General features: G+C 39.1%; 2 protein-coding genes and 1 long non-coding RNA gene across 6 annotated transcripts in view; 1 reads left to right on the forward strand and 2 right to left on the reverse strand.

Moving 5' to 3' along the window:
* The window catches only part of LOC145798634 (disease resistance protein At4g27190-like), a 214,498-nt gene that overhangs the window by 49,892 nt on the left and 139,123 nt on the right, over nucleotides 1-25,483 (reverse strand). The window lies entirely within an intron of this gene.
* LOC145798636 (uncharacterized) overlaps nucleotides 1-25,483 on the reverse strand; it is a 33,029-nt gene that overhangs the window by 6,087 nt on the left and 1,459 nt on the right. The gene's annotated exons all lie outside the window — the stretch shown is intronic.
* Nucleotides 42-25,172, forward strand: LOC145798637 (uncharacterized). Its single transcript, XR_014339901.1, has 3 exons — nucleotides 42-145; nucleotides 279-352; nucleotides 24,027-25,172. It is a non-coding gene; the product is annotated as an uncharacterized LOC145798637 (long non-coding RNA).

Consider the following 25,483-nt stretch of genomic DNA (forward strand, 5'->3'; position numbering starts at 1 on the left):
TCAATTCCTGTAGAAATATAATGTAAAGAGAAATAGAGAATTGTATAGATATTGATTGTATTATTAATTGTTGTTTGTTGTGTTTACAATGAGTCCTATATATAGAAGATTAGAGGAGGTAGGTATGTAGTAGGTGGAGTAGTAGGTGGAGTAGGTGGAAGTAGGTGGAGTAGGTGTAGTAGGTGGTAGTGGTAGTGGTATTGTATTATTAATTGTTGTTTGTTGTGTTTACAATGAGTCCTATATATAGAAGATTAGAGGAGGTAGGTATGTAGTAGGTGGAGTAGGTGGAAGTAGGTGGAGTAGGTGAAGTGGGTGGAGTAGGTGTAGTAGGTGGTAGTGGTAGTGGTAGGTTTTAACAATTCCATTTCAATTCGTCGCATTAAGCTTAAGATTTTCTAAAACTCCTTTTTTTTTTTTGTAAAAAGCGAGGGATGAAAAATTCGGACGCGATACCTGGCGACTTCACTGGAGACACTTAGAGGATTTTGGCTATTTTTATTCTCTTTTATTTGATCCATTTTTGGTTTCATGACTTCTCATATTTTTCTTCTTATTTCAATCATCTAATGTATATATTTTGTAGGAACACTATTGAGTTATTTCTTATTCTTTTGTAGCATAAATAAATGATGGAGGGCATGACCAAATATATAGCTTCATGATTGTCAAGACAAGAGGGACATTTGTAAAATAAAAAAAAATATATAAAGGGATTTATTATTATTATTATTATTATTATTATTATTTAGGGACAGCACCCCGTCATTTTAAAAAAATAAATAAATGCACCCACTCTCACAGCATGTTCATAGGTGCATAACATACTTGCTTGTAACCTTTTGGGAAAGTATGAAGGGAGGTCGTTATCAGATTTAGCTGTTATACGGTCCCGGTAGCTTCTATACCGAATCTTTTCCTACTCAAATCACCAATCTGTGAAGGTTCCACTTGTGGGACTGGAGGTTTGAAGATTTAGGAACCAAACCTCTGTTTAGGAGCTGCATTAGTTAACCTATTCATGTTGCACATAACTCTCTTGCGAAGGACCTCCTAAAATTTTTACCATGAGGAATGCTTGGTTTTAAAACAAAAAAAAAAAAAAAACAAAAGAAAAAAAAATTAGAATAATAACAAGGGGTGCCATTGTGTACTTTTTTTGTGCTTACATTTGTCATCATGCATTGCAAAGTCATCTCTGATAGGTGTTTCAAGTAACTCGAGCCATTGTATTTCCTGCATCGTCAGCCCTAATTGAACTGGCCAAGGCCACTTCACATAGGACAACCTACCAAATATTCTCAAGGGTACACATATCCTAGATATGCATTAACTGTACACCCATATGAGATAGCCATGTCTACGTCTGAAGATTAGGTCAGAGATTTCCACCACTCTAAATATCATCAGGCCACCTTTCTGTGCAACAGTTGAATGACAATAACTTATCCAAATTGTGACCAAAACTAGCTCTATGCTAATTTAAACTATCACTCTGATTAATTGTAGTATGATAGAGGCCTTGCCCAACTCATAATCAAGTTACTGCAACACTAAACTTTGTTCAGAACATTTTGACATGTGGTTGTTATTAGGCAATTATACAATTATCTTTGGTCAGGTAACAATTTTTGCCTGGTCAAAAATGAGATTTTCATTTTGCCAAATCACAAAGCAGTCTCGACTTAACTACAATCAAATCATTGTCAATTTTATTTTTTTTATTTTTTATTTTTTTATTTTTTTTTACAATGAGGACTAAGGTTTTTCTTGACAACTTTTGGACAATCCGTTGCCTGACTGCATTTTCAAGTTGTTGGTCATTCGAGTTCAAGGTTGGGGCTCATGAGTATGTGACTGGGTCAGAAGAAAGGTTGGGCCTTATGAGAACTTGACTGCGCATGCATGAACATCATGTACTTATGTCACCATGTGAGTAACAGAAGTCATTCCTTGAAGAAAACATGTGAACGTTTCTGCAAGGAAGAATAAAGGACAATTCATTTGAGACACCAAGAAGATCTTGAGACGGTTCTTCCAAATTTAACGAAATCCATAGGCAGGTGAATAAGCTCATGAATGTTGTCTAGACTTGACTGCTATCCGCAGATTGCCAACTCTTTCATCCACCAGAAACAACTACTGAAATGAGGTAAATACCGTTACCCGGAGGTCATTCCTGTGGCAAGGCCTAGTAATACAACAGTTCCTTATGGTCTTTTGTTACAAAACCCACAAGCTCCTTCAACTGCACCAGCATAATTTGTGTTGCCCATTGTTCACATTCCACAAGTTTAACTGTTACCACCCATTATACCAATTGAATGTCATGCTTACGTGCAAAATGAGTCTGATAGAGAGGACATTTCTCACTTGCTTGATGTATCATGGAAAGTGGAAAGAAAAATGTTGGCCTAAAAATTTCATGCCCTTCAAAGAGCATCCCAATCAATGCAAAGAGCTTTCCATGTATTCAATCATCTATACTTGTATCCAGACCATCCATCGCTTAGAAAGTTCAAAATCCTTGGCTTTGCCTAGTTCAATGGCACGGAGAATAAAATTTCTTTAATTAACTCAAGCTCTATGTTGGGGCCATTATGTTGAGATGCACATGATAGTACTCTTTGTTCTTAAATTTTTCAATGCAGCATTACATGATCAGTCTTGCAGTAGTTTGCCTGCTTAAATGTATACAAGATCCACACATGGATGAGTTTTTTGAACATATTCTTTGCACAATGCTAGCATAATTGTGAGCTCACCATTGACCATTGCACCTTATTGATCATGAGCTGTAATTCTGAGGAATCATTTCCTGGAGTATGCCCTCAGGTTTAGGGAATCTACTGCTCCAGTGCATCCAATATTGATTCTGCCCTAGCATGCCTGCAAAGGCTTGTGCTTCGACAAGTTATGTATCAGTATCAAGCAAACTTTCACCCACATCACCCTCCAAGGTGAACTTATTGAAGCCACCATTAAGTTTGGTTGCATAATTGATATTGCTACATGAAGTCACAGAGAGTTCTCATCCTCCATGGAAAAGCTTGAGACCAAGGAATCTGAGCAGAATAAGGGGCAACTAGCCATCGTCCATTCTACAGTTTAGTATGGGAGAGGCCAATATGTCTCTATTACTTTAACCAACATCAGTACAAGCAAGCTTTGCTTCAATGATCATGGATATCATAAAGAAAAGAAAAGAAAAGAAAGTATAATCTTTGGCTATCAATAGAACCAAGACAAGTCATCACCGGCTCGCATTTGGTTAAATTACACCTTTTCAAGCTAAGCCCATTCCTACTTCTCTCCCCATAAGGGTTCTTGGGCTTAAATGTGCATATCATTTAGTCCAAGCAGGACACTGATGGCAAGTCTTGTTTCACTACAAGACATAAAGACGGTGGGGACACAAATAACTGAACCTAATTAACTAATCCCATGTCAATGCTAACCTAAGACCTCTAGGTACTCAGGTACACATGAAGGTTGGTAATCAAGGAAGGGTGAACTCAGGCCCACATGTAATGATCCTAGTCAATATACCACCCCGGCAAATCAATCTGACAAGGCAAAAAGAGAAGTCAAACTCAAGCTTGTGGTCTTGATAGATCCAGAATTATTTTTCTTTCGAAGCACAATCTGCGCAAAGATAAGTCACTTCATATGGTTCAAGGTGTACAACTGCTATGAGAAACCTCTCTGTTGCAACACATGATGAACATAGTAGAAAATGGGCCTATGTCTAAAGTTCTTTAAGTTATCAGCCCTTCCCATCAGTCATACCCTGGTGTGCACCCTTGCCTGCAACCTCAATGAATACAAGAAGGGCTTAATCAAATAACTTTACCTCCATCAGTGCTAATTATAGGCTCCTTCTTAGCCTATACAAGTAAAGCAGCAAATTCCGAGGCAGCTTGAAAAGAAGAACATAGTTTTCACTCACTTAATAGTCACGCAGTTTGAACTTTTCAATTGACTTTGAGCTTCTGGAAAAGCTCTAGACAAAGCGTAACTACCATCAATTTCACTGCCCAAGAAGTTCAATCTAGGCTTTCATTGCACCTACAATTCTGGGGCATCAGAGCATGACATGGAGAATTGCTACTCACTGTATCACAACATCCAAGCCTTTATCGATGTTGGGATCATTGGTACAAGGACTAAAGACCAACAAGGATGCATCCAATCATTCTTGAATGATGCACCCTGGAGTGCAACCATCAAGTTGACAGTGACAAAGGATTGATAATTGTTTTGACAGATCAATTGCCTTTGTAAACGTGATGAAGGGTTGACGACACTTGACATCATCAGGTCAATAGTGACAAAGGATCAAAAATCCACAATAGTAGATGCTTGGATCACACATGAAATGAAAAAAGGATGATTTCATAAAAGGACAATCTTTGTCATTACAAACAATGAGAGCAACTCTGACAAAAACATTTGTCAAAAGCACCAAGATCATCACGATCAATAAAATCATCTGGTTTGGAACCAATTGGAGCACTCCATAAGAACCCATTCAATTACATCGATAGTGCAAGAGCATGTTTGATCCTTATGGAAACAAGTAAAGTGGATGAGCTGGAATCAAGGTCCCCCCTCCATAACTCTTTGAAGATGAAGGACTTCCACAAGAAGAGTAACCCTGACAATCAACCAAACCTCATGAGGCAATCTTTAAATGCCATAGTTGTAGCTTGGCAGATCATTTGCTACTGTTAGAATTTACTATCACCTACTTCACCCACTTAAACCTACTCCACTAAACCTAACCCACTACACCACTACCACCTCACCTACTCCACTAAACCTAACCCACTACACCACTACCACCTCCACTTCACCTACTCCTTACCTACTACACACTCACCCTCTTCTATATATAGGAATCATGAATCATTGTAATAGATATAACATTATATCAATCAATAATACATAAATTCTCAAGTTGGTTAGTTTCTATCCTCCTTGAGTTTGCGGGGGGCTGTTAGAATTTACTATCACCTACTTCACCCACTTAAACCTACTCCACTAAACCTAACCCACTACACCACTACCACCTCACCTACTCCACTAAACCTAACCCACTACACCACTACCACCTCCACTTCACCTACTCCTTACCTACTACACACTCACCCTCTTCTATATATAGGAATCATGAATCATTGTAATAGATATAACATTATATCAATCAATAATACATAAATTCTTACATGGTATCAGAGCAAGGTTAAGAAATTAATATTTTTCGCTTCACCGGCGGGCGGCAACCTCGCCTTGACCGCCCGCCGGACCTCAACCTATTCCGCTTGAATTTTCTACACATACCTTGATCACTCTGCATGTCCTTCCTCCTCCTGCTGCTGAATATTGGTTTGCAACTTTGCTCGGTCACTGTCAAAGAGAATGGATTGATGCAACCCTCCGAATCTTCATGGCTGAAAAACCTTGGACCTCCGGATTGCCCACCTTTCCAACCTCAGGAAGCTCTCTCTCCGCCAGACCCTCTTCCACGACGCCAGACAACTCCTCGATCAACATCGTTGCCGGTATCGATCCCAACCAAGGCGACATCGCCGGGTACCTCCCGGAGGAGCTCGGACTCCTCACAGATCTCGCATTGTTTCACATCAACTCGAATCGATTCTGCGGCACAGGCCCTCACACGATCAAGAACTTGAAGCTTCTCTTCAAGCTCGATCTCAGCAACAACAGGTGCGCCACCAGCACCACCGGTGTCTTCCAAATCAACATGGGACTTGTCTACAGTTTCCATTTGCAAGACCCAGAGACAGATTCCTCCTGTAAAGGCAATGCGACACTGAGATCATTAATTCCCCCACAAAATATGGACGGTTTTCCAACTTGAATCAACCGTCTTCGGCGATTTCAAGCTCAATGGACATGAAAATGCAGGCTTTGGATCTCTTCACTTCTGGTAGATTTTCAGGGTGTTTACATCAGGTTTCTCATGATAATCTTGGACTTTACAAAGACAGCCTTTCTTATGGTGTTGGTCATATGCATCAACAATCAAGCCACAACAGGCAGACGGTGGAATCTCTTTTTCCCAGTCTCTCTCACTTGACACCCAGCCTTACCATACTCCACTCATTCTCTCTCAGTGGTCTACCTTTTTATTTTATTATTATTATTATTATTATTATTATTATTATTATTATTATTATTATTATTATTATATCAAATAATCCATACACTCATGTTTCCCACTGATAGTGTCCACTTTTGAACCCATCCCCACTTCTTTATTTCTTTTTAATCAAATTTCTTTTTATTATTATTATTATTATTATTCTTATTAAAAAAAAAAAAAAAAAAAACCAAACACCATTGCAAACAATTTACAAATTTGCACACCAACTCATTTTATTCATGTCGGGTCTCACCCCAATCACCATGTTTCCACATACAAAAACACAAAAAACACAAAATAAAAAATAAAATAAAATAAAATAAAATACAAACAAACACCCACATTCACAGGTGGGATTTTTCTTCTCTATTCTGCCGCCAGTCTTTTCTTCTTGCCTCCGTCTTGGGCGGCCCTTGCCGGTGTTGCCTCCGTGTTTCCCACTCCACTGGGCATGATCACTACTCCCTGCTCCTCCACTGCAGCATATGGCGGCCCTCCAAATCGGAACATAAAACTGGCCTTCCGCTTCAGCTCCTTGTTTTCCGCCTTTAGCACACTTATCTCTGCTCGCGCATCCTTATACATGCGTTGGAGCAGAGCCAGTTGGGCGTTTAACTGCTGCACCTCATTTGTCCTACTCTGCAGCCGGTTCGACAAATTTGTAACCGCAGTCATGGTTTCCACACATGACTTCAAGGTATACTGATTGGCCTCCACATCCGACTGCACTGCCATTCTTTGCTCCACAGACCGCATAGGAAAGTTCAACGGAGCAAACTCCGGGGCGCTTGGTTGAGGTTCCAGTGCCACCGCACCAGTTATCTCTCTTGTTGACTCGTTGAGGTCGGGAAAGAGAGTGAGCAGACCGCGGGAAGACGAAGCCATTTTTTTCTGGGCAACAGAGTGTTACAAAGTATCTTTCTCAGCAAAACGAAGAATTTTTCAGAGGTTTCTCTCAGTTTTTCTGTCTCAGCTTCTGCCTCAGCCTCAGCCTCAGCCTCCGTCTTGGTTAAATAGCCGAGGCAGCCACGCGTATCGCGCGCCACTTGACCCCAGACGACAAACGGGCGTGCCAGCCAAGGCACTCACGTGCCTCGCCATCATGTCCGGCACACCTTTTTATGACTTGGGCTCGCCTTTTGATGGCACGCCTTTTTATGGATTGGGCACGCCTTTTGATGGCACGCCTTTTGATAGATTGGGCACACCTTTTGAGGGTGCGACTTTTTAGGGGTCCGACAAGACTCTGTAAACTGTCCCGACATTGATTCCGGTTAGCTCCTTTATGGGTCCGACAAGACTCTGTAAACTGTCCCGACATTGATTCCGGTTAGCTCCTTCATGGGTCCGACAAGACTCTGTAAACTGTCCCGACATAGATTCCGGTTAGTTTCTACAAGGGTCCCGCAAGATCCCGTAAACTGTCTTCTACAACGGTCCGACATGACCCCATAAACTGTCTGCTACATCGGTCTGACACGACACCACAGTGTCTTCTACACCGGTCCAACATGACCCCATAAACTGTCTTCTACATCGGTCCGACACGAGCCAGTGTCTTCTACATCGGTCTACCAACCATACAGTGTCTTCACCAACGGTCTGACACGACCATACAGTGTCTCCTATCCTCTTTTATTTTTATGTATTTTCTTGTTTTGTTACTCTCTCCAAACTCAAGTTGGCTAGTTCCTATCCCCCTTGAGTTTGCGGGGGGCTGTTAAAACCTATCACCTACTTCACCCACTTAAACCTACTCCACTAAACCTAACCCACTACACCACTACCACCTCACCTACTCCACTAAACCTAACCCACTACACCACTACCACCTCCACTTCACCTACTCCTTACCTACTACACACTCACCCTCTTCTATATATAGGAATCATGAATCATTGTAATAGATATAACATTATATCAATCAATAATACATAAATTCTTACAGCTACCATGTGCCTAATGCTTTTTGAAATCTTGCCATTAGATATCATGTTAATTGGTTCAATAAAAATGATAGATTGACATGACTTGCATGCTAACAAACCATTTTGCCTCTCAGATCCTATTTTCAGGATCTCAAAGATTGTATCCTTCGATTCAACTAATATTGTGTCCTTAACGCGTAAAGATTGTGGAATTGACATCAATTTTGAAAAAAAAAATGATGTCAATATGATCGGAGAATTCTCAAAACCAAATTCGTCTACACCTATTTCATTTCAACTGAAACTTCTGTGCATCCACTAGAGCTCAAAAACCAAAACCCAACTTCCAGCCTAGTAAACCTCAAAAAAAAATTAAAAAAAAAAAACGTAGCCACCACAAATAAGCTATCCAATTCCCTCCCAACCTACCATAGAGCTTTCCATTCTAATATTCCAGGGCTTTTCCAAATCAAACCAAAGGACCACCAAACCCAACCTCCAAACAATATCCCCTTCAAGCCTTCAATCCAATAACCTCCAACACCAAATAAACCTAGTTCTCGAGCAACGAGCCTTTAACCCTCATCTTTATGCTGGTACAAGATTGCAATCCTCCAAGGATTGAAGGGGCGTAGTGCATCAAGTTGCTCACAAGGGCTGAAGGCCAACATCAATATCAATAACTCTTGGGCAATACCCTCACAGACAGAATCATATTCCCAGGTTTCATTAACTCAATCAATAGACTACCATGTGTAATTTACTTCTTCTAATGAGCAATGAGATTTAGATCTAAAAGAAAGAAAGGCCATCATTTCTGTTACCATTAGTTCTTTTAGGATCAAAATCCCCTTGTTAAACCCTTTGAGCCTGCTATGGTCATTTCTAGTAAGCCCCCCAGAGGTTATCCCCTACACTAGGGAAAATCCAAATGGAGCATTCAATTGAAAAAGAGTCCTAGAACTGGGTTAATTCCCAAGTGAAGTGTCAAAAGAGCACTAGGTCAAAAAAAAAAAAAAAAAAAAAGAAAAGAAAAGAAAAGAAAGAAAAAGGAATGTTGGGAACAAAGTGAAACCCTCAACTCATTCTAGTTATGAGAGATACACACACAAAAATAAAATAAAATAAAATTAAGAAAATAAAATTAAGAGAACAAGAAAATGTGTTCTCTCAAACTAAGTCAAACAAGTCAAATCAAGGTCTTGCAGAGATTTAGAGCTCATCAGAGCCCAAGTTCAGGGACAAGTGTTAGCAAACCATTTGGATAAGATGACACTGGGACACAAAAACACATAAATATTATTTTGGGCCTCCATCCGTCCCTTTCTTTCATTACCCTAACCTAAAGCCTATACTACAGTCCAAATAAAAAACCTTTAAGATTGGATCAAATTCTCATTGCTCAAAAGCAAAAAGTTCTTAACCCTAGGATAGTGTTTTGATAGTTTGGGATTAACTCTCTCATATCAAGGTGCTATATGGAGTGCATTAGCATCATCAATTGATGAAAGCTGCAATAGCCGGCGCTAAGTTGCACGAAGCGGGAGCGGGGGCGGGAGCGGGAGCTGGGAAGCGTGAGCTGATAGAAGTTTCTTAGGTTGGGAGCGCCTCGGGAAGCAGTAATATATATATATATATATATTTCTTTTAGTAGTTATTTCTAAAATATATTTATTATATAAAGGTGAGTTAAATAGTTATTTTTAAATATATTTATTATTTTTATCTTAGGTATTATTTTTATAGATAACATTTTTAATTTATTTATATATATTTTTAAATTTTTAATTGATATATATTATAAATAAAAATCAGTAAAATAATAAAATATGTTAAAAAACAGTAAAATAATAAAATAATGATTTATTTTATAAATCTTATTATTTTTTTATTATATTTGATTTAATTAGATTTATTATATTATTATATAACAAATTATATTATTTATTATATTATTATATAACAAATTATATTATTTATTATATTTATTATATATTGGAAACGAGAGGGGGGAAGACAGAAACACAACTCGACAAGAAAGAGAGAGAGAGAGAGAGAGAGAGAGAGAGAGAGAGAGAAGAAGAAGCAGATCGAAGGCGATGGCCATGGCGATCGAAGGAGAGAGCGAAGAGGAGTAGATCGCGAGCAGATCGCGAGGCGAGAGCACTACATACTGGAGTCGAAGGTTTGTCTTCTTACTCTCTTCCTTCACACTCTCTCTCCTCTGTCTCTCTCTCCTAGGGTTTTTGTTCTTCACCAACGATCCCATCTTGGCCAGGATCGCGTTTCTCTCTCGATGGAAACGCAAGGAAGATCGTCACCTGGTAGGACGATTCCTGCAACTAAGAGCCGGCGAACCAGCCAAGGCAATTTCAGCTTTGAACAAGTCCAAAGTTCAAACCCCAAACTGTCAAAGGGTTTCGCTCATACCTCAAACCCAACATCCCCACCCATACCTTCGGTTCATACAACCTTTCCTCAAGCTCACAAATCTTCTTTCATCCATAACATTTTAGCATCCAAACCATCCCGGGCAACATACAACTCAAAAGTCTCACTCAACTTGCCCACAACTCAAAATCTAAATGCTTTTGAAAACATTCCAGCCAAATCCATCTTCGGCTAGCCTCAGCATCTCGATGGCTCAGACCAACTCCAAATTTGTTTGACTAATGAACCAATAAATCATGATCTGTGTGCTAAGGGCAAAAATATGATATTCAAATCGAAGGTAATAACTTCTGAGAACCATATGAACTCAATTTGTCTTATATTAACTGTTACAAAAATGGTTTGCAAAAGCATACATTTCACTTTCAAAATGTTATTGCATATTGAAAAACTAGTATTGCTTTGTACCTATTGACAAACTGTTAAAGCATAAGTTCAGGAGCAAAAGATCACCTTTATGCAATTTTGTGTCAAATTCATCCTGGAGTTTAGAACCCACCAATGGAACAAGAATTCAACTCGAGAAGATTTTCAATAGTCAATTCATTTATTCATCAAGGAAGTCAATTAGAAACCAAGCTTGATGTCCGACATTCAAGCACCCAGAGCATGTTCTTTGTGTTTGTCACTCTCACTCCCATTCAAATCATAAAGGGTATGAGTTGTTTTTTCAAAGCAACCGCCCATTCCTTACAAACAATATCTCCCTTGGCCCAAGACTAGTCCCTATCCAAAGTAGCAACCTGCTTATCACTACCATAAAGAACATTTTGCAAAGAAGCTATTCCTTGGATGCTATCCTTTGCTGTAAAGATGACTTGACAGGTTATTAGAGGCCGCAGTAAGTCCCTACAATTATGGCAAGGATAATGGAGTGACCTTCATTCATTCTTCTTGTTAGAACTAAAACATCAAGCTTCCTATCGTCACGACCGCTGATCAGAATAAAGGTACAAATTTTGCTTCCATTAGCAAATCTAGTCTTCTATGGGTGCACAAAGTTTGTCTCTCATGATGTCGAGAAAGAGAATGAGGGAAAATATTCCATTTACTCATTAATTGCCTCAAATGGTTTAGCATGTTTTTGCAATTGCTTGGAAGGACATCTATCCACACAAATGCTTGCTACAAAACACAGAGATTGCCCCATTCCAAGAACATCATGGTATTCATGGAGAGAATGATACAATTCGAAGAGGCTTAACATTGGGTACCTACATGCATTAGGTGCAAAAACAATTAGCCTCGGATCAAAGTTGGGCCTCTTCAACTATAAAAAATACATCTCCCAAATGAAGGCACAAAATTTCAAATTTCAATTTTCAAGTCCCGTGGTGGGACAGACACAGATCCACAACCCCGTGGTAGGACAGATCCACAGCTTCACTTTGACAGAAGGTATGTCAAACCCAGTGACCGGGAAACATCAAAATTTCAAATTTCAATTTTCAATCCCCGTGGTGGGATAGATCCATGCCCTGTTGTGGGATTGATCTAACCCAATCATGGTTGGTTCCAAGTTTTTGAACCCAGAACCAAATCAATCATGCACTAGAACAAATCCAACCCAATGTAACTCAGGTTGGTTAGGGTTGAAACCACGGTTCTACTATATTAAAAATAAGTAAATCAATCAATAATAAATAATTAAAAGAAACAAATCTTTTAATATTTAAACATAACACAAACAAAAAGCAAAATATTGTTGACTGCAAACTAATACAAATTAAATTGAACTCAAGTTTAAATATAACCAATTCAAATTAAATCCATTAATACAACTAATGCAAATTAAATCAATTGCAAAATCTAACTGAAACTTCTAGTACTTCCTTCGTTTACCTATTAATTTTTCACATAGTACTTTCTTCATTCACCTAATAATCCTTGTATGCATGGTCTCTATATCCAGGATCAAGCAGACAAGCTGGCTCATTCCTCCATTCAGTTACCATCTACCAAGGAAGACTTATGGCTATGGCACCGTCGTCTTGGGCATTCATTTTTTTATTAGTTAAGCATCTTTTTCCTTCAATTTTTTTGAAAAATAATGTTTTTGAGTTTCATTGTAAGTCATGTCAACTTGGAAAACAACACAAAGCTTCTTTTGCTCCTATTAATAAAAGTTTAGCTACGTTTTCATTAATTCATTCTGATGTTTGAGGTCCCTCTCATTTTGTGTCTTTAAAGGGTCAAAGATGGTTTGTCACCTTTATTGATGATTGTTCTAGGACCACCTGGCTATATCTTATGAAAGACAAATGTGAGGTTTTTTCTGTGTTTCAAAATTTTCATTAAATGATTTGCACTTAGTTTAGAGCGGTTGTCAAAATTCTGCGTTCTGATAATGGGGGGGAGTACATTGACTCTGGCCTTGCCAGCTATTTTGCCACTCACGGTATTATTCACCAAACTTCTTGTACCAATACCCTTCAACAGAATGGTGTTGCCGTGTCACGCCCCCAAACCGCCCCTAGTAGTTTGGTGCCGTGATGGCCAGTAACCCGAGGTTACCGAAGGCCGTCTTACAAAAATCACACACAATCAGAGTATAAAATATGGGGCTTACAAGTGCGGAAGCAATATATATATATATACATATACAAAATCTAAATAGTCCATGAGAGCCGTGCATAAGTCCAATGGAATGTCATACATCAAACATCTTTACAAGTCTTACAATTTAGGTACAGCAAGAATGAGATACAAAACACATCCTGACTAAAAGGCTTCTCAAGCCGACATATGCCAAAACAAACAAAGAACATAAGCCGAGAAGCATAATCTTCAAGACGATGCAAAACGCAAATCCAAAACATGTCGGCTATACGCCCAAAACACATCGGCAATCAAAACACATCGGCAATCACGTCTAGGCCTCAATGCCTTCTTGTTCATCACCTACATATATATATAGAGAGGGTGAGCTTGGATACTCAGTGAATGATATTAGAAATAAAGGTTTGCATGATTGATATCCAAGATTTCTTTCAAAACAATACAAAGTATACTTTACAATCAAGAAAAAGTCAAGTTCATTGCCGGCCTTTCAAGTTCTTTGGATGTTATTACATCTACTTAATACAAGAGGGTGATGACATTCCCAAAACAAGAGTGCAGTTGCATTATAGTCCCCTGCAACTAAGGACCTTCAAGACAAGCTGTGCTGCGAAAGTTTAGAGTCCTCTAGCACTAAGGACTGTCAAGACAAGCTGTGCTGCGAAAGTTTAGAGTCCTCTAGCACTAAGGACTGTCAAGACAAGCTGTGCTGCGAAAGTTTAGAGTCCTCTAGCACTAAGGACTGTCAAGACAAGAGTGCAGTTGCATTATAGTCCCCTGCAACTAAGGACTTTCAAGACGAGTCATCAAAACAAGATAGCATTTGATATACAAAATAGGGATAGTCATTCATGCTAGATCAAGTACTTTTCAAAACAAGGCAAAACAAGATTTATCAAAACAAGTGTAACATAGCTTTATTAGAAATACCACTCACATCGTTTCTTCACACGTCGGGGTCGAGACAAGCCCAAGTCCTACAACACATGGCAAAGCCTATCGAATGCGCTTTCAAACGAGTCTCTCATGTACACAAATGTTTTCGGAAAACATGCTGGGCACCAACCAGGTCTAGGCCGAGGTTCCACACCTCCTTGCCGAGGTGTGTTCCCGAGGGCCACATGCAAGGAAAAGAGGTCGGGAAACTCTGGGTTTCCCTCTGCTGATAAACATGAAGAACATGAGTGTGAAAACATGAAAAATACGAATGTTTGATCATAATCTGCCATCACAAATCTGGGATTTTCGTGCTATGAGTTTGAAAACATGGACCTGGGTACCCGTACTTGAAATCCTTGCGGAAACAAACACAAAATCATGATTCTTTATGCAAGCTTTCGGATCAAACAAGACTTTTCTTGAAGAACACATGAATGTCATTTTCTCTTTCTAAAATCGAGCTTCAAAACGATGCATGGCTTACAAATCATTTTCAATCATGCAATGAAATAACATAAACATAAGGAACATCATGAGTAGATCAAGAATCTAACCTTAGAACGCGGATCTAACGGTTCGATCTCTAGGAATCAAGCTTGAAGATCTACTTCTCTCTCAAGAACTCTTCTCCCTCTTCTAGAGCTTCTCTCTCTCTACAAGGCAAGTTTATGATACCAAATGATAGTTTTCTATACCCGGTTCTGGGGTTAACCCTCTGCTGAGACACGTGGCGGCGACTGGTTGGGTTCATCCTGAAAAGGTGGCTGACAGGCCAGACAAAGCATGGTGGAAGGGTGTTCAACAAGCAAAGCGGTATGGGCTCTCTGACAGACTATGACATCGGCTAACAACAAGGCATATCTAACAAGCTACACGGAATGGCACTCCGGTAAGGGGGTGACATCGGCTAATCATAAGACTTTGGCAACTAAGGTGACAATGACCTCGGCTAGGAAGGACAACACTTGACTAAGCTGTGCCACATCTTGGCCTAGATGCGCCACACCTCGGCCTAGGTCATACCACTTCCAGGACGAGATCACTTGGGTGCAAGGTAACATCTCGGCTAATGTGGTCAAGGCAAGGACTGAGGTCAACAAGGGGTTTCAAGATACTAATACTAGACTAAGGATGACCTTGGCATTGGAATAACATCGGCTAGTATAACTCAAGCAAGGCGTAACCTAGGTTTCGCATTAAGGGAGAAACAAGACAAGCACACTACACTTAGACAAATCACAAGGCTTCAAATCAAGACATGGATCGCATTAGCTCAAGCGAAACAAATCACAACATACACATGCAAGCTAAACAAGTCATAATCTTACCGATGCTCATGAACATGATGAGGACATAAGGTGTGGGTTCCTACATGCCGAGTGTAAAAATCGCCACCTTCTTGATATTGCTCGTTGTCTGTCCTTTGAAATGCGTGTTCCTTGATCATATTGGGGGGAAGCTGTTCTCACTGTCGCCTTCCTCATCAATCGTCTACCTACCCAAGTTCTCAACAAACACACTCCTCTTTAGGTTTTGTTAGGGTCCTCCTCTTCTAGTTTCTCCATTCCTCCCAAAACTTTTGGGTGTGTGTGTTTTGTTCATAACCATTCTCCTACTCGTGGTAAGTTGGATCCTCGATCTTTTCGGTGTGTCTTCTTGGGTTACTCTGCCACTCAGAAAGGCTACAAGTGTTATCATCCACCCTCTCGGAAATGGTTTGTCTCTATGGATGTATCTTTCTTTGAGTCTCAGTCCTACTTTCTGTCCTTACCGGTGTCCCAATCATCCTTTCAGGGGGAGCCTTGGTGTGAAACGATTCCTGTATCACTACCACCAGTGATTGAGCAGGATGTTAAGGGTGACTTAGCTATTAAGCCTGTTGAGTTTGAATCGGAATTTACAGTGAACGACATAGTGAAAGATGATGGCAAAGTTTATGTCAGGGACAAGGATAGAAAACAAATTACTTGGGTACAAGAGACCAATTCAGATTCTCCACTGCTATCTTTTCCTTCTAATGAGTGTCTAGGATCCTCTTCTGCTGATGAATCTCCAGGTAACTCTATTTTTTCTGATCTAGATGTTCCCATTGCTAATAGGAAGGGGGTTAGGTCTTGCACTCAACATCCTATTTCTCATTTTGTATCCTACACTAATCTATCTTCTTCCTATAAAGCTTTCTTGTCTAAAGTTTCTTCTGTGAGTCTTCCTTCTAATTTTCAGGATGCTCTTTCTACTCCTGAGTAGAAGCATGCCATGATGGAGGAGGTGAGAGCTCTTGCAAAAAATAACACTTGGGAATTGGCTGAGTTACCTAAGGGCAAACGACCTGATGGCTGTTAGTGGGTGTACACTGTGAAGCACAAAGCTGATGGTTCAGTTGAACGTTATAAGGCCAGATTGGTGGCCAAGGGCTTTACGCAGACTTATGGAGTAGACTACTAGAAGACATTTGCACCTGTTACTAAGATGAACTCTGTCAGAGTCCTTCTCTCCCTTGCCTCCAATCTCGACTGGCCTCTCCATCAATTTGATGTGAAGAATGCTTTTCTCCATGGTGATTTGGAAGAAGAAGTATACATGGACATTCCCCCAGGCTTTGAGGATGTTAAAACCAAAGGAAAAGTGTGCCGACTACGCAAGTCGCTTTATGGCCTTAAAACAGTCTTCTAGGGCTTGGTTTGAGAGATTTACTTAGGCCATGCTGCGATATGGTTTCAAACAGAGTCAAGCTGACCATACTTTGTTTGTGAAACACTCCTCCCATAGGTTAAAGGAATATTTGGCCAATGAGTTTGAAATCAAAGACTTAGGCAACTTGAAGTACTTTCTAGGTATTGAGGTTGCTCGGTCCAAAGATGGCATCTTCATATGTCAAAGGAAGTATGTGCTTGATTTGTTAAGAGAAACTGGAATGCTTGGTAGCAAAGAAGCATGGACACGGACACGTGACACGACACGGATACGACACGGACACGCAGACAGGCAATTTTTGAAAAATGTAGGACATGACACGTGGGGGACACAGACAAAATATATAATTTTATATATTTATTATATGTCATATATATGAACATGTCATTCTAAGACAATAAATAAATACATTATAACACCAATTTCTATAAATTAACGTTATTTTTCCTTTATCATCTTATTCTAAGTTATTTTGTTCAAACTTATAATTAGTTTCGTGTGTCTAGTCGATGGACACGCATGTCCTTCAAGTGTCTGAAGAGTGTCCAAGTTTTAAATTCTTTATAAAAAATCAAGACACGTTTGGATGAGTGTCGGACACGTGTCGGGAGAGTGTCTGATGAGTGTCGGTGTCCGACACGAACACGACACGGATATGCCACCTTTTTAGAAGTGTCCGTGCTTCTTAGCTTGGTAGTAAAGCTTGTGATACACCACTAGAGCCTGGGCTGAAGCTTAGTAAGGATCAAGGAGGTGAGCTTGTAGACAAGAGGAGGTACCAGAGGCTCGTCGATAAGCTTATTTACTTATCTCATTCGCGTCCTGACATTGCTATTGCCATGAGTATGGTTAGTCAGTTTATGCATGCTCCACGTGCCAGTCACTTAGAGGAAGTTATGCAAATTCTGCGGTACTTGAAGTCTTCTCCGGGAAAAGGTCTTTATTTCTCCAAACATGGTCATCTGAGTGTGAAGGCATATACAGATGCTGATTGGGCTGGCTCAGTCACTGATAGACGGTCAACCTCTGGCTATTGTACTTTTATTGGAGGAAATCTAGTAACTTGGAAAAGCAAGAAACAAAATGTCGTTGCGCGGTCCAGTGCAGAAGCTGAATTCAGAGCTATGGCTCAGGTGTGTGTGAGCTCTTATGGATTTGATTACTTTTGAAGGATTTGGGGATTCATCAGACCGATTCAATGAGGTTATATTGTGACAACAAGGGAGCTATCAATATAGCTCATAATCCGGTTCAGCATGACAGGACTAAGCATGTGAAGATTGATAGGCATTTTATCAAGGAAAAGCTCACTAGTGGCACTATATGTACTCCCTTCGTGAGGTCTGGGGACCAACTGCCTGATATTCTCACCAAAGGCTTAGGGAATAAATCATTTTGTGATATTCTCAACAAGCTGGGCATGAAAGATATCTTCACCCCAGCTTGAGAGGGAGTGCTAGAATATAGAATGTTAGGCCCCGTTTGTTTTGGGGTATGAGAGGGGGATTGGGATTAGGATAGCTGTGGGCCCCATTTAATGTGCTGTTTGTTTACAGAGTTGAGGAAGGGACTGTTAAGCCGAAGGGCTTAGGATAGGCCTGGCAGATGGGATTCAGATAGGCCTCCAAGACTTGGTATTAGAAAAATAGTCCGACGGACTAGAAATTTTTTTTTATTATTTTTTTTTTTACATGTCGGGCATTTTTTTTTAATATTAATGTTTAATTTTTTGTATTTTTTTAAGTAAAAATCATTATTTTATTTTTTTTATTTTTTTCTAAAAATTTTTTATTTTATTTTTATTTTTTTAAAGTTTTTTACATGTTGGGCATTTTTTTTAAAACATTAATGTTTAATGTTTTTGTATTTTTTTTATTTGTTTTATTATTTCATATTTATTTTATATAAAAATATTATAACAATCCCTACACTAACAACTATCATCAAAACAAACACAATTTTACTTAATCCCCTCACTATCAATCCCCTCACTAACAATCACCTCACTATAAATCCCCTCCATTCTACCTCTGAAAACAAACGGGGCCTTAGAATATAGAAATATTTCCTATTTCATTCGTTGTAATTATGCTAATGATTTAATATAAAAGAGGGTGAGAGATCACTCATACCTCTAACTTTTCTCTTCTCAAAATAACAGTTTCTAATGGAATTCAAAGAGAAAATGGGTGTGTAAGGTATTGAAAAGAGGGGGCAATTTGGTCATTTTACTATTTTTGTTAACAACATCAAGGTGTGTGTGACATTTTGATAATTTAAGCCTGCGTTTGGTTGTATTTTGTAAATGTGATTTGAGAGTATGAGTTATATTTTGAGTTTGTGTGTTGTAGAAGTATGATTTGAGTATAGAAAATTTGTTTGGTAAAGAGTTTTGAAAATAGTTTTGGAAAAGAGGTTTGATTTGAGTGGAGAATTGTTGATGTGACATTTGATACGTGATACAAAAATTTACAACTCATAACTAAACATACAACTCAAAATTATTTTAAAGCATATAAAAAATTTAAAAATTTTCAGAAAATATTTTTCCCGATTATATAAATCAATTGCAAAAAAAAAAAATAAATAAATAAATAAATTCACTGTTTCGGACAGCCGGCCGGTCAACCGGCCGGACGACCGGCCGAACGTCCCGTTCCCTCAAACACCCCCTCTGCAACAAACAGAATGCTTTGACATATAGATAGAGCTTCCGGCAGAGTTTTGGAAAATTAATTCCAAAACTCTTACCAAACATCATACTCAAACTCAAGTGTTGAAAACTATTTTCAGAGCACAAACAAATAGAGCCTAAGGGTCTATTTGTATGTTTTATAGTTTAGGAGGTAAAATGATATTCCACAATAGTTTGAGGGATAAAATGATACAAGAGGTACGGGACATTTTGGTAATTAAACGTAAAGGAGTTTTATGTTATCAATAATTTAGGAGTCAGTTTGTAGGTTATTTTAGTTTAAGGGGCCACAGTGATTACTTGGTAATAGTTTAGGGAGTCTCCATGTAAACTACCCCTTAATACTAACACAACGGTGGCCATACAAATGCAACTTCAGTAGCTTATGCTAGATATTCAATTAGCTTAGCAATATGAATAGAATAAGCAATCAATTAGCTTTGCATTATGAATAGAGTAAGCAAGTAATGGACTACAGTTAGCATTATTGACTACTTGCCTAAAATTATTGAAAAGGGGAAGCTAGAAATTGAAGCATACCTCTCTTTCTGTAAATAAATGGTTATTGCAAGGTTCACAATGGCGATGAAGATGGAGACCTCAACATTCTATGTTTAAGAATGGGAATGCAATTCTTTTCTTGGTTTGTTCACTGATGTACGTGGCACAATGTTTGATCCTTTGCTTCAAGGAATTAAAGATGACAAAGCACATATACCAGCTCCTTTTTCTCTTTTGCTTTTCCATATTATTTCCTTGAGAATAGTGTTATCCTAAGCTGCTCGACTAAATCATCCATTCTTAATCCTCAACTCATCTAAAAGTTTAAGGTATTAGAGAACCAGATAACTTTTTTATTTATATTTCAATACATTCCTTATGTATAACCAAGCTATCCTTCATAAGTGGGCCAAACACGTGCAAATATTTTAATTATTTGGTAAGTGGTGAGGTTGGATTTGAACACAAAATCTATTGTTAGCTCTAATATTATAAATTGTTAACCACTTACTCATCTAAAAACTTAAATTGTTCAAGAGATTATTTATATCCTCAAAACTCTTGTCAAACTGAGTTTTCGGATCTCTTGGTTTAACTTTTGTGCTCAAATTTGAATTTCTGATGGTTAGTCCATTATCAACTGTAAGTCCACAGAGCCTACTAGGGTGGATTTCTCCTTCTGCAAGGAATCACCCTGGGTAACTCGAACATAGGGGCTGAGATCTAATATCACTTATGGTCCCAACTTTCACCAGTTCAACTAAAACCAATTTATGTTAAGAGAGATGGTGGAACTCGGTCTAACAAGTGATATTAAATCAAGTAATAAATATAGTGTTCAAACCTCACTGCCTATTCGACAATTGAAAATACTTGCACATATTTTGTGTGCTTACGAATGAGATTTTGGTCATATATAAGGGGGGTGTATTGAGGATATAAATAATAAAGTTGTCCGTATTTCTAATAACTAAAACTTTTAGATGAGATGGTGGTTAACAATCTAACATAGCATTGGAGCACGCAATAGATCCTGTGTTTAAACCTCACTATCAACCCAAGAATTAAAATATCTGCACGTCTTTGGCCCGCTTATGAAAGAAAGTTTGGCCACATGTGAGGGGTGTGTTGAAAAAATAATTAAATTTATCCCTTTCTCTAATAGTTTAAGCTTTTAGATGAAGTTGGTGGTTAATAATTCGAAATCATGGTATTAGAGCATGCAATAGATATTGTGTTTGAATCTCACCGTTTACCGATAATTAATATATTTGCACATTGTTGCATGGGTGTTAGTCATGGGCCTAGAAAGGGGGCCTTGAGCTTCCCCTAGGGTTAATCAGATTTTGACAAGTGTTTAAAGGCATTGAATGCTTAGAAGACAGATTTGTGAGCTGTTTAGATTGTTGCCAAAAGTAGTAAATAGGATCTTACCAAAAGTAGTAATTTTTCGCAGTGAGAGTTATTTATAACTGTTGCTAAACAGAATTGAAAAAGGGTGATATGACTGAAATGAACTCAGCCAATATGAAGTTGATAGCACATATCTGTCCTAAGTTAGTATCCAAAAGTCTATAGGACAACTGGCTCTTTATCCTTTGTTTCCTCTACTCGAGGATGCTAACTTGGACTTTGGGCACTTTCATGCCTTCCAAACCACTACTCCAAAAGTATCCCCCTTAGATATGAGTTGGCCACTTATCAACATACCTGAAGATCATCGCAATGATCTAGTCCCTCAATTTTTTAGGGAGAAATGGGTCGAAAATGGCCTTTTCTGATTTGGGATAGGCTGATCTCTCAAGGCCGAGTAAGGTTGGACCAAGCCATGGGAGGTACTAGGCTCAACTCTAGCTTGTCTCCTAGGCTTTAGATTGGGGTTGGGCAGACGTGGGCTACTGCTGAAAAGGTTGGAAAGCTGGCTTTGTTGGGGTGAAATGACTCTTGCTTTGCTTCAGTAATGAATTTGAGCCATTGTTTGCTTTGAGTTGTTGTACCAAGTCCATGAGGCACTTGCCTATGTGTTTTGGGGTTGTTCTGCTGCTGAAATGAGCCAAAAGTGGACTGGTCTGGAGGCTTTTTTTCTCGGGCTATTGTTGGCTGGACTGAGCTTGAAGAGGCTTGAATAGATTGAATGTTTGACACTAAATATCCAAACATTTTACACTTATTTGAACTTATAGGACCGAACAAAATTTAACCGTACGACAAGCTATGTCTTAGAGACTCTCTATTCGGACTTATGTGTCTGAACATTTTCATATTGTTAGTCCTTGGTAATGAGAGTCTCAGGGTCCCAAACGAAATACATAATGAAGATGCAGTTTCACAAATAACAGCTCAATGGCAAAGTTAGCAGTGTTTCTGAAAGCAGCATCCAATATAACAAGGATCCTGTTCACATCCTCAAGTCTTGCACATTATATAATTGATCTTTCAGTTTCATTTGGCCGATCAATTATTCTCAAACCCAACACATCAGCTATTTGATCTTGAATATTTTTAATGTCTGGGTGCCGAGACACTATAGCCATCAAAATCTCATCAAAAGCTTATCCAATTTAGCTTTTTTTTTTTTGCCAATTTCTCTTACCAAAGTTGTCTTTGGAACAACCCCCAATACCATTTATTCCGAAGAAATTGATTTTGTCATTTGACATTGCTAAATTTGTGGTCTCATAAGTCAAGAGCCTTTCTAAGTGTATGAATTATATCCCCCAGGGACGTATAGAGCTGGATTTGTTATTGAAGTTGCTTTCTTTCCATAGCATTTTAGCCTTATCCGTTTTCTCCTTTGCTTCTTTTCCTAGCCGGAAACATGTGACCAAATCATCTGTCCAAAAATAAATAAATAAAGAAAAACAAAAGTGCAACCAACTCAAAAAACCACCTATTAAAACACTCTCGTTCACATTACTTCTACCTTCCAAAAACTCTTTAGCCCTTCCTATGAACCCATTAAGTTTTTCAATCTAGTGCTTGACATCTTCTCAAATTTCTTCTCTAATCCTAATTGCTAGATAAATGAATCCCTGAACCCCATCTCTGATAGCCTTTAATGTTTCAACTTCACTTCTTAGACTTCCAACCTTTTTCTTTTGATAAATCACACAATTGAATTGATGCTTAACTGGCTTCACAAACAATTTAACAATGTTAACTTTTCTACAACGTAAATCAAAATATCTGCCATGTCTGAGGAAAAATATTGAACAAGCAACATTGAAATTTGCTAGAATATTACTGTTATTAATAACAAGAAAGCTTGTGTCTGGATCTACTTCTTACACTTAAAATCTTTGGATTGAATTTTTGACATAGAGTCTTTGATATTCTATGGTAGCTAAACGATATGGTAGGGTCGTGGTGTCATTGGTAAGACTGGTATTTCTCGTTAGATCCGGAAAATGTTTCTGCAATTTTTCTACTTTTAAAAAATGAAAAACATTTTTCATCAAAATTAGGTCATCTTCTGTTGAATGCTGAAAAATGTCTTCCATTGACTTCTATGTTCCACTGTACCAAACACTAGAATATGAAAACAACTTTTTTCGCTGAAACAAACTTACATGATGAATATTGAAGATAATTTATTTCTTTCTTCATCTTTCTTTCTTTCCTTTTTTTTTTTATTTTTTGCATGGACAATATGGTGTTATTTGGGGCACAATTTAGAGCTACTTAATACTTCAGATACCGAGAAAAAAAAAAAGAACAAAAAAACTACATACTAAAAGGTCACTAAAAAAAGCTACTATTCTTGAGCTAAGTTGCTTTTTGTATGTTTACATGTACGAATTGTGGGTCATGCCATTCACAACTCACATGTCATTAAGGTAAAGAAAATGCCAAAATATTTAGACTTTCAATGCACCTTACGTTTCTGCATTGTGAATAGAATGCAATGCAACTTAGCTCATGTAGTGTTAAATTTGATGTATTATTGATTGATATATATTATAAATTACAAATGTGAGGGGCTCCTTATATAGGAGATATAGGTGTAGTGGAGTAGGTGGTGGTAGGTGTAGTAGGTGGAGTAGGTGATGGTAGGTTTGGTGGTAGGTGTAGTAGGTGGAGTAGGTGATAGGTTTTAACAGTCCCCCGCAAACTCAAGGGGGATAGGAACTAACCAACTTGAGTTTGGAGAGAGTAACAAAACAAGAAAATACATAAAAATAAAAGAGGATAGGAGACACTGTATGGTCGTGTCAGACCATGGGTGAAGACACTGTATGGTGGTGTCATAACATTGTAGAGGACACTGTATGGTGGTGTCATAACGTTGTAGAGGACACTGGATGGTTGTGGCATAACGTTGTAGCAGATAATGTCTGGACAGTTGACGAGGTCACACCGGACCGATGGAAAAGCTAACCGGAATCAATGTCGGGACAGTTTATGGGGTCATGTCGGACCGTTGGAAAAGCTAACCGGAATCAAATGTCGGGACAGTTTATGGGGTCATGTCGGACTGTTGGAAAAGTCGCACCCTCAAAAGGTGTGCCCAATCTGTCAAAAGGCGTGCCATCAAAAGGCGTGCCCAATCCATAAAAAGGTGTGCCGGACATTATGGCGAGGCGCGTGACTACCTTGGCTTGCGCGCCTGTTTTGTCGTCTGGCGTCAAGTGGCGCGCGATGCGCGTATCGGCCCTGGCTATTTAAACCAAGGTTGAGGCGGAGGCTTGTGCAAACCAGACTGAAACCTCTGAACATTTGCATTCTGAAACACTCTGTAAACACTCTGTAACCAACCCTTCTCTGAAACACTCAGCAACCCATAACATGGCCTCTTCGTCCTGTCCAGCTACCCAGAACATGGCCTCCTCTTCCCGTGGGCTGCTCACTCTCTTTCCCGACCTCAATGAATCCACAAGAGAGATAACCAGTGCGGTGGCCCTTGAACCTCAACCAAGCGCCTCTGGTTTTGCGCCGTTGAATTTTCCGATGCGGTCTGTGGAGCAAAGAATGGCGGTGCAAACTGATATTGAGGCCAATCAGTATACTTTGAAGTCATGTGTGGAGACCATGACGGCGGTCACAAACTTGTCGCACCGGCTGCAGAGTAGGACAAATGAGGTGCAGCAGTTAAACGCCCAACTGGCTCTGCTCCAACGCATGTATAAGGATGCGCGAGCAGAGATAAGTGTGCTAAAGGCGAAAAATAAGGAGCTGAAGCGGAAGGCCACCGTTATGTTCCAATTTGGAGGTCCGCCATATGCTGCAGTGGAGGAACATGGAGGAGTGAACGTGCTCGGCGGCGGAGGAAACACGGAGGCAACACCGTCAAGGGCCTCCCAGGACGGAGGCAAGAAGAAGAGACCGGCGGCAGAGTAGAGAAGAAAAATCCCGCCCGTGGATGTGGTTATTTTGGTGTGGGTTGTTTGTTGTTGTTGTTTTTTTTTTTTTTTTTTTTGTGGTGTAAAATGGTGATCGGGGTGAGTCCCGACATGAATAAAATAAGGGAAGGTTTGGTGTGCAAATCTGTATTTTTTGTTTTTTTTTTTTAAATATATATATATATATATATATATTCTATATACTCTA

This window comes from Camellia sinensis, chromosome 9, assembly GCF_055761805.1.
Source record: "Camellia sinensis isolate YWXY chromosome 9, ASM5576180v1, whole genome shotgun sequence".
NCBI classification, from domain to species: Eukaryota; Viridiplantae; Streptophyta; class Magnoliopsida; order Ericales; family Theaceae; genus Camellia; species Camellia sinensis.